Source organism: Euprymna scolopes, chromosome 8 (genome assembly GCF_053919585.1).
Source record: "Euprymna scolopes isolate OS-2025 chromosome 8, ASM5391958v1, whole genome shotgun sequence".
Lineage (NCBI taxonomy): Eukaryota > Metazoa > Mollusca > Cephalopoda > Sepiida > Sepiolidae > Euprymna > Euprymna scolopes.
In genome coordinates this window covers 62,491,942-62,511,658 of record NC_136489.1, presented here as the reverse complement: position 1 = coordinate 62,511,658, position 19,717 = coordinate 62,491,942, and the positions used below count along the sequence as shown (strand labels likewise).

Genomic DNA, 19,717 nt, shown 5'->3' with positions numbered 1-19,717 from the left:
ACTTGAGTTTTCTTCTGGCTGATGGTGAGACCGAACAGGCTGCAAGCATTAGCAAACCTGTCCATCAGTCTTTGAAGACCATCTTCCTGATGCGATGCTATAGCTGCATCATCGGCAAACAGCATGTCTCTTATCCGAACTGTCCTGGTCTTTGTCCTGGAGCGGAGTCTGGCGATGTTGAAGAGACCACCATCTGACCTGGAGATCAAGCAGATACCATCCGTTGTGTTCTTGAAAGCATGCTTCAGGAGTAGGGAGAAGAAGATGCCGAAGAGTGTTGGGGCCAACACACAACACTGTTTGACACCACTACTCACCCCGAACTCAGCAGGCATGCCACCGTTAAATTGCACAGTGCTCCTCATGCCATCATGATAGGATCTTATGATGCTGAGGAGTTTTGGTGGGCATCCGATCAGTGGGAGAATTTTGAATAGTCCATCTCTGCTCACGAGATCGAATGCCTTGGTCAGGTCTATGAAGGCAACATACAGAGGCTGGTTTTGCTCTCTGCACTTCTCTTGCAGTTGGCATAGGGAGAAGATCATATCGATTGTTGATCTCTCTGAACGAAAACCGCATTGAGATTCTGGGTAGATTCGGTCGGCAAGAACGTTTAGTCGCAGTAATACTATACGTGCGAATAGCTTGCCAACGAAACTCAACAGTGAGATACCGCGGTAGTTGTTGCAGTCACCGCGGTCCCCTTTGTGTTTGTAGAGAGTGATGATATTTTCGTTTCTCATGCCCTGAGGCACTGAGCCTTCTCTCCAACATTGTATCAGAAGACTATGGAGGGGCTCAAGCAGGCTAGCCTTTCCACTTTTTAAGACCTCTGCTAGAATATAGTCCTTTCCTGAGGCTTTTCCTGATGGCAGTCTGTTTATTGCCCAGGATAGTTCTTCTATGGAAGGCTCCTCATCGAGCTCATGCTATATATATATATATATATATATATATATATATATATATATATATATATATATATATACATACATATCTACAGACATACACACACACACATATATATGTATATATATATATATATATATATATATATATATATGATTGCAACGTCTTGTCAGACGAGTGCCACTCGCTCAGACACTAAATGTCCATGAGCTCGAAAATGACTTTAGTCCAGCCGGCGAATTCACACGCTCTAGCAGACATGACACTGAAGACGGCCATTGGTATACATGCCCATATACATATACATATATTAGATATCTACAAACATGCACACATATTATGATTGCGACATCTTGTCAGACGAGTGCCACTCTCTCAGACATTTAAAGTCCATAAACCTCAAAATGACTTCCATCGCTACAGGATCATTTTTATAGACAAATGCATAACGGAGTATATGTACACATATGATGTTACAGCGTCTTAGCTTTGTACGGCAGCTGTCTCTCTCACGGTTCAAAATGTGTAGATCCAGCAACAAACAAGAGCAAGATAGCCAGCAACAAGTTTACATGGAGAGTAACTTAATGCGGGTACAGAGATGTGCTTCTCCTATAACGGTTGCTTTCACCATGGCCTACAGGAGCCTTCTCCACCCCAGCACACACATGCATACACACAAACACACTTGGTGCTAGATGGCCGTTTACCCCGAAAAAGGGTTCATTCGCCCTTTGAAAGGTCTTGTTTTTAATCCTTCAGGGAGACTAGCCGCCCTCCTCACCAAACTAATCTGGTGAGGGAACCAGTTTAATCGCCGGTGACCCGATGATGAGGCAGATAGTACTGGGTCATATGGTACCCGTAGCATATGACATGAACTGACATATATATACGTACATACATACACACACAATGCATAATACAAATTCATACAATACATATGTATGCACACATTCAAACATACACATATATACACACATATACACATACAAACACACATATACATATACACATACAAATACGTACACAAACACACATACACATACATAAACATACATTTACCTACATGTGCATACATATATATGCATCCATACTCAAACATATATATGAATATATACACAAACATATATATACATATATACACATACATATGCATACACACAAATATATATACGTATATACATCGACACACATACACATATATACACATACATATCCATATAAATATACATACATATACAAACACATGTACACATATAAATATACATGCACATATACATGCAAACATATATACATACATATGATGATGGCAGATCAATTATTACATGCTTCCAGCATTTCAGACCTACACGCGTCACAACTTTTCCATCGCCACGAGACTATTATAGACGAATGCCCAAGGGAATATCTATACAAAGATGATGTTACAGAGTTTTAGCTTTGTACGACAGCTAAATCTCTCTCCCGGTTCAAAATGTGGGCAGCAACAAGCAAGATAGCCAGCAACAAATTAAACTGCAGACCAGTTTAATGAAGGTACTGGTCTCCCTTTTTATGGTTTTGTAAATCAGATATTTGCTTCTAGAGTGGTCGTCTTCACCAGAGCTTACTGGAGCCTGCTCAACCTCACGTACACATAGAAATAAACAGATACATGCACGCATACATACAGAATGCACGCAACATACATACGCATGCATATATACAATGCAACCATACACACATAGGCACACATACACGCATGTACATACATATGCATGTGCACATGTACACATACCCATCCATGTAAATAACACATGAAGGAGCGTACCAAAAGTCATAAATCCTCAAAGATGAAGGTAATGGGTACAATTCAATGAGTTTGACATGAATTAAAAAAAGAAAAATAATCCAAAACAAACAATTTGTAAAAGAGATAGTCATTCGTTTAAGTGTTTGTGTAGCTTTACAAATGAATAGACGTATGAATCAGACCAAAACAAAATCCAACAAATCAGTACAAAAACGCCTGAACTTTTTTTTATAAATAAAATGTTAGTTCATAAGACTAATACTTCTGCTGTAGACACTGATGATGATGATGATGATGACAGATTTCTCATAATAATGTGGATATTATACATATACACACATATATACATATACATGCATATATTTACATATATATGTACACATGTATAGACATATATAAACATATATATACACATGTATATAAACACTTACGCACTCGCCAAACACACACACACACACGCACACACACACACACACACACACACATATATATATATATATATATATATATATATATATGTATTGCCGATGGCCCAGGAGAAAAAGAGACTTGCTTTCAAAGCTAATGTTTGCTTTGATGTTGACTGGCTTATAATCCGCTTGCGAGCAGTAATTATGACTCGTGTTTATGTAGCAATCGAACCAAGTTCATATTCACAGTTTAAAACAGAAGTATGTTTCTTGTTTATATATTAATCTTACACGGCCGAACTTCAACTATATATCGTATTCATATTTTTTTTATCCACACCATGTCTTTATTTAAGACAAAAATTGATAAAAGAGAGCAAAATATGAACACTACATTAAGTACGTTTCTCAAGATTTGTTGATGTGGAACATTTATTCTTTTTTGTCATATTCACAGAATTACGCTAATCATAATGTAAGACAATACTAAAATATATAAAATTTTAAAGGTTTACTCACGGATTTAATTGATTCCTTATGTAGCCAAAAGGATTACAAGTCCGGACTGAAATAAAAAAATAATGAATAAAATAAAAGCAAACATATTCACAATATATATATATATATATATATATATATATATATATATATATATATATATATATATATATATATATATAAAGGCTTTTTTCTTATTTGCTATTTTCAGTTTGTAACTGCAGGCTATTTATATAATGCTGCAATGGTGATATTTATTAAGGATTTTTTTTCGGGGAATAATACATTTCGCAGTCACTTTCAGAAATGCTGTTGTTTCTTTCATAATGCTATTTATTGGATTAAGATTAATACTTAATGACACAGAGAGAAATATTTTTCATATGATTAATTAAATGCCATTTATTTCTGTTTTTTGTAAATTTCTTACTATTGTATTTTATTTATTACACCTTTACTAAACACTATGTTTTCCTACAACCTACCCTATTTGCCTTTATAGCGTATTGATTAGGTTCCAGTCTATTCTGGAATAACTAAATTGAATGTACGAACAATTCAAAAACATTGTAAATAAACTTCTACTGTTAAGTACTTCCGTAAAAACAGATATTAAGAACTGTTTAAAAAATAAAAGAACAACTAAAGTTTTTTTCTGTCACTATTTTCTACAGTCTACTGTTATGTCTGTTCTTCTGTTCCGCGTCCTTCTAATCTTTCTGTTAAGCATGATAGGCAAAATTAAATACATCCCACGTTTCAATATTTGGTTATCCCAGATTAGAACAGAAAGAGGATAACAAATACCTAAAAAAATATTTCTTCTTTCATGTGATATGTTATATACAAAATATTTAATATCACTTGCATTTTAATAATTATTGTTTACTAGAAGTTTTACACAGATCATCATCAATAATTTCTATAACTAACAGCGTGGTTTTCCTGGGACCAAGGTGACAATAGGTTTACCATATATTACCCGTGATTGCTACCTTTTTTGTTGTAGTTTTATAAGTCTGGTTAACATTTATAGTACTAATATATTAATATTTGCATTCAAGTTTTTTCCTGGTTATTTCGGCCATTTTCATTATTATATACATTCGTATACCTCCTCCTGAATCCTTTTGATTACAAATTAATTTTATTCATATTTAGATGTTTTCCGGGATTCTTCATAGATCACCTATTATTACTTGTGCTATACGTGTGATATATATTTTCCTCTTTTTTTGTTTTAGTTTCCCTCACAGATTTTTTATAAACTAGTAAAAATTTCCCGTCTTTCAATTTAGCGTAAACTTAATCAGTATTTTCCCTTGTGTGCAGTGCGTTAGGAATTCTCACAAGCTTCTCTGTCTTCTAATAGATATGCAGCAGATTTTCTTTTTTCTAACATTTTAACGGTTTCAAATAAGGGTTTATAGGTTTAATCATATATCTCCTAATTAACTTTAACTTGTAGGGGATATTTTTCCTTCTTGCTATCCACTTCTTATTTTCACAATCATTTCCGTTGATTTCACCCTCTAGGACCGCCCGTGCATATATGGCACAATCCTAATTAAGTAGATTAGAGCACAAGGTGACAAATGGCCCATTTCATAATTTTCAAAATTTTAAATGAATTCACTTTTTTTTAAGATTTAGGATTCTTGATCCAATAAAATCTTTAATTTCAAATTTCAGAATTTTTGTTCAATTATTAATATGTTCAATCCCTAGAGAGTTAATGGTGTTTGCCTACAAAACTCCCAAATATTTGTAGGCGTCATTTCACCTGGGGTCCTCATCTCATCTTGGTGGTGTAGTGATGTTCCCTCTCTGATAACAAACAGTGACCTATTTTCCATTCTGAATTCTGTTCGGATATCCAGGGTGAGGATGTTTGCTGTGGATATTTACGAAATTAGTTTCTAGTGATTTCCCTGCTAAAAGATGCATGTAGTTCACAAACATTAGATGGTTAATACTTACATATGTATTAGAAATATTTTCGGCTTTACATTTTCTTTAATATATGTAAAGGGCTTTTATAGACAGTAATGGCGATAGGAAATCTTGAAAGATATCTCTGTGTAATTTTCATCTAAGTTATATATTGACCTTCATCTCCAAGTTCTAGTCCCTGTTTCACTCCTTTTTCAATCAAAGTCATAATATCTTGGAGTATGTTTACATCCCTAATCACTTTATCATCTACGTTTAAGTAATCCCATTATATGCTTCTTTGTCGCCAATCCATTCTACAGCTATATTTTTTCTACATTGTAATGTCAAGTTTTTTGGGCTATGAATAATGCATCAGAGGATACACTTTTTAAGCATCATTACTGTTGAGGAGACACTCACTAATTAGCATACGTGGGTGAACAAGATATAGATAAAGGTATCAAGTCAGCAAGACCGGGGAGCTGTGTTCGAACACCGGATAGACAAGTCGCATGTGCCGGTTGCTCCATGAAAGACTTTAACACGCCCTCTGCCGGACAATCTTCCAACTGCAGTACAACTGCACATTTGTAAATATGTATTATATTTTCGTCTTAATATATTTGTTTTGCCTTTACTTTCTGCGTTCGTGTTGTTATTGGTACAGACACAACAATTACAATTCCTTGGGAAGAGTCCCCGTTTATTAAGATCATAGTGAATTTATTCTTTCAGCTGGTTGTTAATTTTTTCTATTTCGCTGTAAGATTTGCTGTTTAATTTTAGCATATGCTGATTATTTAACCCACCTTCAGATTTCCCTTGTAAAAATACATGTTCTTCCAATCTTCTATATTCGATAGAGATTAATTATATTATTTTTTTATATTAAAAAAAAAATTACAACGTTTTTTTTCTAAGTGTACACATAAGAACTAGTTAGAATTTACTATTTGACTCGACATATGCTATAAGCTATACACACAATTCAGAAAGATAAGACACTTCTAGATTTTTCTTAAAATAAGTAACTTACAGCAGACAATGTGGATATTAAATACTTAGTGAAAACTTCAATACACTTTAAGATATTGTAGTAAAAATAAAACTCTAATACACAGAGCATTGATATAAAGAATGATTTTTTCATTGGGAATTTAGTTTTTATGCCCCTAGGAAAGAAGGGTGGATCTGTAAATTCAACCTTTGCCAGTGTGTCCGTTCGTCCGTTTTTCTGTTTTTCTGTCGGCACCTTTTTCAATAACTATGTTTGGCAATTATTGTTATATTTGCAAGACCATTGCACAGGATATGAGTAAAACAGTAACAAAGCGAAGCTTTCGAGAAAAATCTGGTTGTTCCCCTAGGGGTGCGTTTCGGATTAAAATTACAAAAAAAAAATGATTATTTGGATTTTTATAAAACTTTCTGAAAAGTGGTAACTAACTGATTTCTATATAATTTTGTTTGTCTGAATTTCCCGATGACTCTTGTGTATGCTCCAAGGTCTCTTTTGGGCTAATAAAAACACTCCGTTTGAGGGACTATTTTACCATATTTGTCCAAAATTTTCTGTGTATATCTATTTAGTAGTTTTGTATGGTGTTGAACTCAAATTTAAATATATTGGGGTCTTGGGGACTTTTGTGGCTAAATTGAATGTTCAATAATTGCTTAGTCATTTCCTTTTATTGCATGATGCAGAACTCAAAGTTACATATATAAAGGCCTAAAACTGCACCGTCTCTTTATTTTCAGCAGGATTTGGCGTTTGAGACTAAATAAGAGGGGTTAAATGACAACTTAGTCATTGGTTTTATGCTTCGTTAACTGTGCACTCGCAGGGGATCATGCATGATTCACCTGTTCAATTTAATTATGCAAAAGAACCATAATTTAAAAAAAAACACTAAAATAGTAATGTGTTATCAATTAAGGTCAAAACTGTTATTGTTTCATAGATTTAAGTTCGCATGAATATCGATTCCGGGGAAAAATACCATCTTTTATCTCAGTTATAAAATATCGAAAAGGTTGGCAACTTTCCTCTAGTATATAATTTAGGAAAACTTTAAAGTCTTAGTTTCAATTTAATGATAATGTTAAATGCAAATGTAACAGTCTTAATGAAGATTATGCTGGACAAGGCTTGGCGCCAAATGATGCCAGGAACTACGAAAGAAATAGTGATTTATGAGAAACACACTAGCTAATGATAAGTTTTAGTCTGATAGATTCTGATCTAGTAGACAGCAATTATTTCCCACTTTGTCAGGAGCATTGATCATGAAATGTGAGGAATATACAACCAAAGAAATAATGCGAGAGTTACGAGGTTGTCAAAATTTTTTATGTGAATTAAATGTTTTTGTGCTAAAATTTCAAAGCTAATATGCAGAATACTAAAACATACACGCAAACACACATGCGTGCGACCCCCCTCCCCCCCAAAAAATGGGCCCCAACTCTAATTAAGCCCAGTTTCTTAGTGTTTTGTCCGAATGAAATCAAACTATGGTCAAAACTAGTTTATCATATTCAAAACATCACATCAAAATATTAGGGTGTTTGGCCTTTTTTCCGTTCTACAACATATACAGTTTAGTCCCATACTATATAAGATGCGCCGAAATCTTAACGTTTTCAATTTTTATAAAGTGGATTACATTTTGGATTCATGAAAACATAAAATACATGAATTTTCGTTTTTGAAAAGTAAACGGAAATTAGTTCAAGAGGAAGTAACTCTCACAGCTGAAATAAATAATCTGAGTTCCGTTTTTAAAAACAACTGGTGCAGTTAAATTATAATATAAAATAACATAAATATATTAAAAATAAACAAATCAACAAAAAACACCACTTAAATATAAAAAATACAGTTTTATCACCACAAGTAATCAATAACATACAGCTGATAAGTAAAATACCTGCCCTTGAATGTAATAGTTAAATTACGCTATTCCTTCAATGCACATATCTTTGGAATACCTAGCATAAATAAAAATCACGCTGGAATATAAATATATAAATGTTGATTTATAGTATGAAAATGAATTTGTGAAAAAGGTGTACATCTTGTACATAACATACCAATTGTAAATAAGGAAACACAGTAATATGACTTTACTATAATAAAAGATTCAGGAAGCAGAGCGAAACGCTCAGTTGGTCCACAGATTTTTATAATTATTAAGATATAGGAATTACACTTCACCAAAACGATCACTAAGTGGGTCTTTTTTAATGAAAATCTCTGAAGTAAATTTATTAAACGAATTGACGTAAGACGCAAACAATAAACTACCAAGTACATGTTAGATCAAGAGATTCCGATCCAGAAAAAAAGAAAGTATCACTTCCGTGTCAATAACATCGATCAGTGAATATGCAGACTAATAAAAAAAAGACGAAGCTGCCAAAAAGTAACGAAAATCCTACTTTCTACTGTGCCTTTGTTTATTTTAAAGGCACAGCACTTAAAATTGACAAGCATATTTCAATTATTGAATATTTTGCAAATACAGGATACGCTGGATGACTGGATGGCCCAAGGATCCGATTTTTTTTTCAGATTACGATGTGAAATGCGATGTTTTATTTTTGTTCGCTGACTTTTTACAGTATTTTCCCCGCCTTACGATGTTATTTATAACGTTATTTGACTAGTAAGGTGTGTATTATATACTTTACTGAATATTGTTACTAATTTTTAATGCCGTGTCCCGGTGTGCTACTGTATCTATTTCAAATGCCAAAAATAATCTCTAGAATAAACCACATTGTATAATAAAACTATTTTAATAATAAAATAGGTTTATGTTATTTATTGTAATTTAAGGTTCGTCGCCTGCAACAAAACCACATATTTGTGTTTGTTTATTATGATGATACTTCTCAAACATTTGATCGTCCTAATGCCACGAGGTGCTGTTTATCAGTTCAGTAGTCTTTATAACATTTTCTATTAGTTATTGTCTCTTATTCTAACAGTAATGGGATGCGATCAAAATTGTTAAAACAATTAAAAACTATATTCTTACCCCTGCATTCGTTTGCAAAATGATACCTCACATATTACTAACATTTTTAAGGTTCGTTTATGGTATTTAATTTGTTACTTAATAGTAAATAAAATTTATAGTTGGGCTGGGTGAAACTATTAAAAAAATATTAGGATATTTATTCCTGGTTACAAATTTCAGTGATTTATGTTATTTACATTATTAGAAAAAAATAATATTGGCAGGGAATTAACTTGCAAGCTTTGTGAGATAGAAATGATGGAGCAATCCTTCTACTGTAACTTACATGCGCTGCAAGAAAAACGAACGATCGGCTTACTAAAAAGAATTAGGAGCACAGCGGGGAGATAATGTGAACTCTCATGAAAGTTTGAACATTTTTCAGCCCAGGAACGTTTAATAACACAAAACACTCCCGGAAAAAAAGACCGTTTATGATTTCTTAACTTTTTGGCTGTACGAATAGGATATATACCTCCGAAGAGCTGGGTTCAAAGTACATTCTTCACCGGACTACCCATCAGGTCAGTCAGAATGAAAGTTTTGCCCTAGAGGAGATATTGCAGGAAACAAAGACTCCACTTATTGGAGAAAAAGCACCGCCAACTGCCGCCATCCAATTCGAAACACCCCTGCCAGTACGTCTAATGAATATCAAAAAGGCTTAAACGTGGTGGGCCTGACTATCTAGCAATACAATGTTTAATCGGTAAGTCATACAGTGTACTCTCCGTGATATACTTCCAATGATAGACTGTTACACGTCTTGTTCTATATGTAATTATAAGATCGGGAGTTGCTGTGAGTTTGTAAATTAATAATCTTCGTTTTTATAAAACGCCATTTTTCGAAATGTGTTCATGAAAACAGTGAATAGGCTTAGGACGTCGCAATAGTGAATTTAATATGCAAAGAGTTTAGCAGCGAGAAATGAAAATATGAATGAATTTTGATATACTGATGAATTATTAATTTTGCTTGTCAAGATACACACATAGCTCGTGTAAAAAATGACCGGGCGAAACCAGCTTTGTGCCTACAAATTATATGCAGGAAAGAGACGTGGACATTGACGAACATTAAAACCTTGATATCAGAACCAATTTTACTTCATGTCAACCTGAACAGCCACACAATAAAATTACTAATAAGCAACTGGAAAAACTCCTTACACAGAGTATATCATAATACTTCTTTTGCCGCAATTTATGATAGCAAAAACCATACAAAATCTCAGCCAGATCTAACAAGTTGTTTCACGAGAATATTTAACGGAAATATTAATCTCCATAAATATCTAACGCTTCATGAACGTGTACTATAATATTTAGTTTGTTTCAGCTTACTCCTGAAACTCCATACAAAACCTCAGCCTTATCAGTTTAGTACTTACTGAGGAAAATGGACTGGACAAAAAGAAGAAAACATAGAGACAAACAGTATTATAATATAGAGGTTAGTATATGTTTACTTATATAGTTACACGTATTTATAGCTACTAAACTTGTATATAGTTAAACATGTGTGCATATATGTTTGTAAGTGTTTAACCAAATGTATTTATTCAGTATGATAACATTCATTGTTTTTGTTATTTTATCGTTGGCTTAGATTCGTTATATTAGATTTTGCTTTGTATTTCCTGAATAGCGTTTTTCTTAATAATGCGTTATGAGCGCAACTGTACTTTCGATCGAACTAAACAGACATCACGTGAGATGTTTGTAAAGAACAATATTTTCAGTTTCTTTCATCTTTGTAATGTTCCTATTGCACAATGTGGCATCGGATTTTATCAACAAAAATCAATGTTATTCATAATATAAGCCCGTTTTGTAAAAAAAGAACATCAACTAAGCTCATATTTGATAGTTTTTTTGCACTCAAAATGACTGCTGTTTGTGGATAATAATAATAATAATAATAATAATAATAATAATAACTATTATTATAATTGATATTATTATTATTATTATTATTATTATTATTATCATTATTATTAAAAATATATGGCTCAGAGAGAACGCAGCACTCCTTGCAAATCTCGATAATATTATAAACATAACTAATAATAATGTAAATAAAGTAAATGACCGATTATCGTTAAAAGTCAAACAGAACGCAGTACGCGATTTTCTGAGGGGACGGACATAAACTAAAGTTGAAGAGCATCCTGGAAAATTTTATGTCCTTTTGCATGGATTTGAAACAAACGGAACGAATGCTGCTCTGATCTTTGGTAATTAATACTACTACTACTACTACTACTACTACTACTAATAATAATATATATATATATATATATATATATATATGGTATATTTCTATAATATAAATCTGAACGCCTGTGTGTCTAGTCACGAATAGGCTCCTATATGCTTGACTATTTTAAAACACTGATTAGATATAATAATAGAAGTTGTATCGAGGATCAGGAATGGATATGTTTGATCTGGCAGAACTGTGGTTCGTAAAAAATGTGGGGTCTGCGTCCGCGCCTTGCTCCCAAAGTATGAAAATAAAAAATGCAAAAAAAAGTTAATAAGGGGTTTTGATATAGATGTACATAAGAATACTTTGATAAGTATGTGGGGTCGGCTTTCGCGCCTGTAATCCATGGAAATATGACACAAACTTTAACAAAGACTTTTCATATCTATTTGCGTGAGTATACTTTGATAATTATGTTTCAGTTTGAAGAAATATGGTATAGTAAAATTATTGGTGCTCGTTCGCGCCTGACCTCCATAGAATGTAAATATGTCACAAAATTCAACAAGGGGTTTAAAAAGAGTGAGGGTCCACAATAACACCTTAAATGTAATCTTAATTTACGTTAGCTTTTATTTATTTTTCGAGTTGAATCATATTGTGTCGAATAAATTCACCTCATAATTTCACGTTCTTATTAATAAATTCACGTCCCTACACCATTTGTACACATTTTTGCTGATAAGACTACCATCTATGGTAGCACATCTAAGTCAGTAAACGACCAAGTTCTCAAGGATTCTCTCTACTCTGATCTTGAGCACGTGGTACAATGCGGAAGGAGCGGCTGGCTACTTTTAATGCATCTAAAACCAAGCTTCTCTCTTTACATCATCAACGTTCTGATCCCCATCTGGCATCATTTGAAATGAATGGCTCTCGTCTTGAGGAGACCTCCAGTGTTGACAAGTTTCTGGGCTTGACCTTTACTCCTGATCTTAAATGGAACACGCACATCAAATCCGTTTTCAAGTCCGCTGGAAAAATGGTGGGATCCTTCTACAGATCCAGAAGATATCTCACTGCTGATGCAACTCTCTATCTATATAAGAACCAGATACGTCCAAGGTTGCCACATCTCGGCAGGAACTGCTAGAAAAGACTTCTACTGCCTTGATAGAGGTCAAAATAGATTTCGTAGCCTCACAGGAGACATCCTTTTCTCTACCCTGCAACCTCTATCTCACAGAAGAGATGCTGTGAGTTTGTCTCTGCTGTATCGTTATTTTCATGTAAAGTGTTCGACTGAGCTTTAGTCTATTGTCCCCCCTCGCCAAACTTTCACAAGACACACTCGTCTAGCTGAAAACATTATCAATAATTCCCCCACTCTTTATCTGTGCCTAAACCTAAACGTAGATTCCATGAACAAAGCTTCTTTCTTAGAACTGCACGCCTGTCGAATTGTCGTCCATTTTCCCGCTTTCTAGCTGATTACAATATGCTTGTCTTCAAGTCAATAGTAAACAAGTTCTTGCTGAGCCGTTCCACTTGTTAACAAATTTACTGAATTTCCATTACTAACGATTACTATATTGTTCAATTTCCTGTGTACACTCTTTAACCCTTATCCTGCACTGGCCTCTTGGTCTTGGTAAGTGGTGATTCCTATGTAAAAAAGTATGAAAGCCAAAATAAAAATCGGAACTTTAAACAATTCTCGACACAAATTTTGCATAACTCTGTTTTTTCCTTCTCCACTTGCACGTGGCACTCTTTCGAAAATAGATAAATGCGTAAATAATAAAAATTAAGATCCTTACTTGTTATCGTCTCAAAAGAAAGGAAAAAAATCCTGCTCACGTGATTACGTGTCTTATTAAAAATATTTACATATCTTTTTTATTTTTATTTATATATCTGTTTAAGCATTTTATTGTAAGTGTACTAGAAAGAATTCAGTTGATTATAACCCTTCTAGCGTGTTCTTTACATTATAATAGTACATCCCTTAATCCGACGGCGCAATACTATACCGTTCAATACTGTAAAACTGAAACAAAGCTGCCTTGCTTGAAAAGGGCGTCATTTTCTTCTTATTCATACTTATATCGATTCTTGGCTTTAAAAAACTAAAGTTATTATGCGTTTACTTTTGTATTATCCTATTTTACTGTTTAGGATTATTATACTAAAGTAAGTAAAGCTTCATTATTTTCAAAACTGTTTTTGTTTCTTCGTTTTTCGATATTTCATCGATATTATTTAGTAAGAGTGTTTAATAGAAAAGCACCCAAACGACTACCCGAAAAAATAAATATACAAGAAATTAATGTTCCCATAGTCAATAAAAGTTCATTTCGTGTTTTTTAAATAGTTTTTAATGCTCTTTACTTGAAATTATTTCAGCGAACCGAAATTAAAACGAAATGTGAGGCGATTACTACTTAAATGAATTGTTATATAAACTACACATGACATAATCGTATATTCTTCAAGCACAAAATAAGGGAAAGCATTAATATACGTTTATAAATATTCCTTACGTAGACGGAACTCTCTAAAATTGTTAATACAGAATGCTCAGGTGCCCCTCCTTCACATTGAAAACGGGGCTCTCAGTTTTAAAGTCGCTGCCATTTGGATTATTTTTAAGCTGGTTCGTGAATTAAAAAAACACTTTTTTTACAAACTACTTAAAAATACAAACCAATGCACTTTTCTACCAGAAAAGTAACTTTTATTGACTATGGTAACATTTATTTCTTGTATATTTATATTATTATATATATATAACATTTTCTCTTTGTAAGGAAACATCATTTTGTTGGTCACTCTTGGCTACGAATTGAAACAAAGTTGATATAAAAATATATTTTCGCGAAAAGTATCTTTACTTTTATCATATTTTTCTTAGGGTAACATTTTTGAGTAACACCACCTGTCTCTTTACAACCCTCTCCTTTTCTATAACCTATCATACTTTCATCAATCACAGTCCATTTTGTGTAGGCTGTTTTTGAACCCAGTCAACGACGGGTACTTCTGCTCGTATATATATATATATATATATATATATATATATATATATATATATAATTATATATATATATATATATATATATATACAATCTGTTTATAATATTCCGATTTTTCAAGGGTTTATATAATTGAAAATTCAGTAATCGTTCATATACATCTAAGTTTAAACTCAGAATGAGATTACTTAAACTGTATGCTACAAAATTATCATATTTCCTAAACGAGCATATATTGTTTGAACAAAACCAAGGCATGGAGGAAAAGTTTGATAGCAACAAATTGTGTATTTCATCGTTAGTTACAATTGTTTCAAGACTACTCGGACGAATTTTAATATGATATCGTTTGAAAATGTTCACAAGATCAGCCTTTCGTAAAACTTATTGAATAAAAAATCACTTTAACAACGAACAGTATATGGTTTTCTTACAAAATGTTTACCCTACGTTTGACATCCAGCCATAATTTTCTGAGATTATATATGGCTTTAATTAAAATAATATCAATTCAGGAATTAAGTTCTTAAATATTTATCAAAAAATTAATAATGCATATCCTATTAATAAGTATTCTAATTAATATATTATTTAGCCCCAAATACATTTTACTACAATAAAAGTGTAGGTCAACCTTGGTTTTTCGTTTTTGGATTTAGTCGTTCAGAACAATAATATTAGTTAATAAGCAAGGACTGTTCATGCTTTACTGATCTTAAAAAAGTATCAATTAGTCCTCATTCTTTAATTACTAATATCGGTTATGTTGAAATTATATTGCTAATCCCTGTTAAGCTATTTTATTGATCAAGAAACAGTTACATCTATTTCACCATCAATATTACTAAAATTGTGTTCTTATTTTTTCAACAATATTGCCAATCTTTGGGAAGCTTTTTCACAGATCTTAATTTCTCATCCAATAATCCGTTGTATTTATTTCTATTAATATGATAATAGTGTAGAATATTGCATTCAAGATGTGCTTGCTAAATTCGAATCAGTTATCACGTCTAATTTACTGCAATATTAGCTATTCAACGTCATTTTAAACCTGACCTTACACCCAGGAATCTTCTTATTCACAAGAACCTTTTTTTCCTCAGCTACGTTTTAGACGTGGTAGCAAAAATCTATTCCCATGAAAATATCCCTCTATAGCATACATCCCTTCATTTAATATTTCTTCTTTAGAAGTTACTGATTTTCCAGGCCTATACTTTCTGTCTTTATCTACTGTTGACCATTTTAATTCAAAATCTGTTTTGTTTTTATGGAGTTCCCTAACCTAATCACTCAATGCAGTTGTGTTCCTCTTTTTTATTTTTAATGTTGATTCTTGTACCCCCTCTTCTATCATTAACACTTTCTCTATTAGTTTAATTCCCTGGTTCATTTTTGTAGGATGCCACATGGTTTCTGAAAGACGAACCCCGTGGCACTAAGATATACATTTTTATTATTATCAGCCTTTATCTCACATTTGTACACTGTTTCTAAGGTTATGCATTTGTCATGGAACGGACAATTGCCGGGTATTCTACAATTGCAGTTTATTTTTTAAAATCCGCTCATCCGATACTGACTTATTATTATTTCTTATTTGGCTTATTTGTCAGTTATTAGAGCTTATTATATTGTTGACTTAGTTCGCAGAGGTTGAGAAATATAGTGTTACTGAGTTTTTATTAACTAGTTTGCTTAATTTATTCCCAGGTGGGAAATATTTATCAATTATTCTGTAAGATTCCTTAAGAATATTGTTTTTGATATGCTCGCTATACGGCGGATTAAATCAACCTTATTTCGTGCGTCTGTTTTTCTGATTCCTCGCACGGATGGGGCTCCGATATGATACCGAGTTTGTTAATTTTCGTCGCGTGTGTCGAAATTTTTTGGCAGACACACAAACATACACACATACATACACACAAACATACATACACACATACATATATACATTTTCGCTTTTATATATATAGACAAGCAGGGGTACCCGGCGTTGCCCGGGTGTTTGTAGGTGTGTGTGGTGTTAAATAAAAAGAAACCGGGGTTGGGGGGATCGAACCCGAAGCCCTGACTCGAAGTTTGAAAATAAAATCGGCCAGCCAGAATGAGTTAGTGAAAGATGTTTGAAAGTCGTCGAGCGTAACGACGACGATGACTATGTTAGCGAAGTAAGAAGAGAAAACAACGTTTTAATTAAGCAGGGGGGGTAATCGGCCAGCCAGCATGAGTTAGTGCAAAATGTTTGAAAGTCGTCAAGCGAAGTAAGAAAAGAAAACAACGTTTTAATTAAGCGGGGGGGTAATCAAAACATAAAAAACACAAAAAAATCTAACGCAAAGCAAACGAACGATGAAAACAGAAAAACGAACACGTGAAAAATGGCTCAAATAAGCCTGTTTCGATATTAAAATTTAAAAAATCGGCGGGTACCCGGGGATCGCTAAGAATAAGCGAAGTAAAAAAATCAAACAAACAAACAAAAAAAAAAACAGGAAAATGAACGTTACGTGAAAAATGGCTTAAATAACACAGGGTTCAATATTTAAATTTAAAAAATCGAAAAAAAAAAAATCTCACGCCACGATTCGAATCCAACACGTTTAGATAATGAACACACGCGTTAACCAACTGCGCTAAAGCGACAGAGATGAAAGGTGCTCGGTTTTTCAACTATTTGAAGTAAATAAGGTCATGACGTCATCTGACGTATGCGATGCATAAAATCAGCCATCGTTACGAGAAACACGTTTATGTTGACCCCTCCCCCTTGTGGAAAATTGTCGATTTCCGGGTGAAAAAGTTAACGTTTTGGCCAATTTTTCCATAATTTTCAAGCGAAGTATGGGGCTCCGATGCGATACCGAGTTTGTGAATTTCGTCGCGTGTGTCGAAAGTTTTTGGCAGACACACAAACATACACACATATACACACACACAATAAGGTGTTCCATTTCAGATCAGGAGTAAAGGTAAAACCCAGAAGCTTGTCAAAACATGGAGCTTCCCCGAGATTAGAGCCATCCATTTCAATTCCAGATGGGGAGCAGAGTGTTGATGATGTAAAGATAGAAGCTTGGTTTTGAATGCATTAAAAGTGACCAGCCACCTCTTCCCCTATTGTACCACGCGCTCAAGATCAGAGGAGAGAATATTAGAGAGAACTTTGTCATTTACGGCCTTTGATGTGTTGCCGTAGATGGTTGGGTCATCAGCATAGATGCCAACGAATGATTTTGGGAGATCATTGATGCAGATTAGGAAGAGAATTTGGCCCAGTATGGACCTCTGGGGGGCTCCAACATTAATATTGTGGGCCTTTGATTTCTGCCCATCAACCATTACTCTTATGAACCTATCAGAGACAACTGATTTAAAGATTGAGAAAACATTTCCAGTAAATCTGGAAATCCTGTGAAGTAAACCCTTATGCCATACCTTATCGAAGGCCTCCGATATGTCAAGAGCAATTCACCAGGAAAGGAAACCTTTGTCAAGGTCTGATACTATAGAGGACACATCATTTTTAAACATGAAATACAGAGGTAGGTCAGATATGAATGTACGGAAGCTATCCCAGTCAGCCATAGAGTATCGATATGCAGTACGGCGGAGAGGTACGTCTGAAGACTTATTACATATCATTTTTATCTTAACTGCTACAATAGAGTGGTCAGAAGATCCCAGAGGAGATAGAACGGAACAGAACACAGCTCAGGGGAAGTTGTGAGGAAAAGGTCTAGAAGGCTTGCATATTGAACGGTAGTATCGGGAACACGGCTGAGTTCGGGAACAATCTGAGTGAGGTCATAGGCAATGGCAAAATAAGGACAAAACCTCCCCTCGTCATCTGTTTTATTTGAGTGGGTCAGCCATTCCTCATTATAGACATTGAAGTCACCGCAAATGTGAATTTTAGCCGAGGGATGAGCAGACAGGAGGTGGTCAATTTTCTCAGATATACTGTTAAAGATAGTAACCCTGCTGTTGTGGGGGCGATAGAGGGCAAATATAAATGCAGTGGTGTCAGCTAGTGCAACCCGGAAGCATATATTAGGTAAATTTGGGTATTCTCTGGAGATATCACTACCACATGGAAAGCCATATTTGATGTAGGCACATATCCCCTGCCTATGGGGATCTTGGGGGTCATATATAGATGTTAAGTTGGAGTATCCTTTAATTATGAATTCGTCTAGAGAAGTGGACGACCCCATTCCAGTTCACTTGCGTTAAGATATAAATATACATCAGCACAAGTATTTTCCGTTAAACTAAATGACGTATAAGGTATTTCAGTTATACACACACACACACACACACACACACACACACATATATATATATATATATGCAGAAAATTCTATACATATATCTGAGAGTATATCTACACAGCATTTTCCGCGTTACATCCTCGTGAAGCTTCGCCAGGATTTTCCATTGAATCGGTGGAAACTTGTGTTATTATATATAATTTTGGTAGTGGATTCGTCACAATGTAAAACTTCTTACTCACGCACCCATTAATCTAAACAAATAAGTCGTCTTTTATCAGGCAGATGTTCACTTGAAGTCTACTTTATTGCTTTTACGATTCTTGCTGGCATGAGTTTTTCTTACCCTTTTTTCGAGAATGATATAGTTTTTATCTGTTTGTATTTCGCTTTCATTTTATCTAATCAATTTATCAATGTGTTTATTGAATTTTATTTGTTTATGTTTTATTAATTATTATGTTTGTCATGACTTTGTTATTATACTTTTTTGTTTTGGTTTTTCTTATGAATTTAAGTAACGTTTACTTACGTATTGTACACTGTGAATGCCAATGATAACAATAGCTATATACATTTTTTATTGATACAAATATCATATAACTGTTTTACA

At 33.8% G+C, this 19,717-nt stretch overlaps 1 protein-coding gene across 3 annotated transcripts in view; it reads right to left on the bottom strand.

The window, feature by feature from the left end:
* Positions 1 to 19,717, bottom strand: part of LOC145283593 (5-hydroxytryptamine receptor 1D-like) — a 1,014,695-nt gene that overhangs the window by 540,370 nt on the left and 454,608 nt on the right. For all 3 annotated transcript variants that reach the window (XM_080132521.1, XM_080132520.1, XM_080132522.1), the window contains one exon: positions 3,637 to 3,682. The gene's annotated coding sequence lies outside the window, so the exon portion shown is untranslated. The remainder of the gene's footprint in view (positions 1 to 3,636; positions 3,683 to 19,717) is intronic.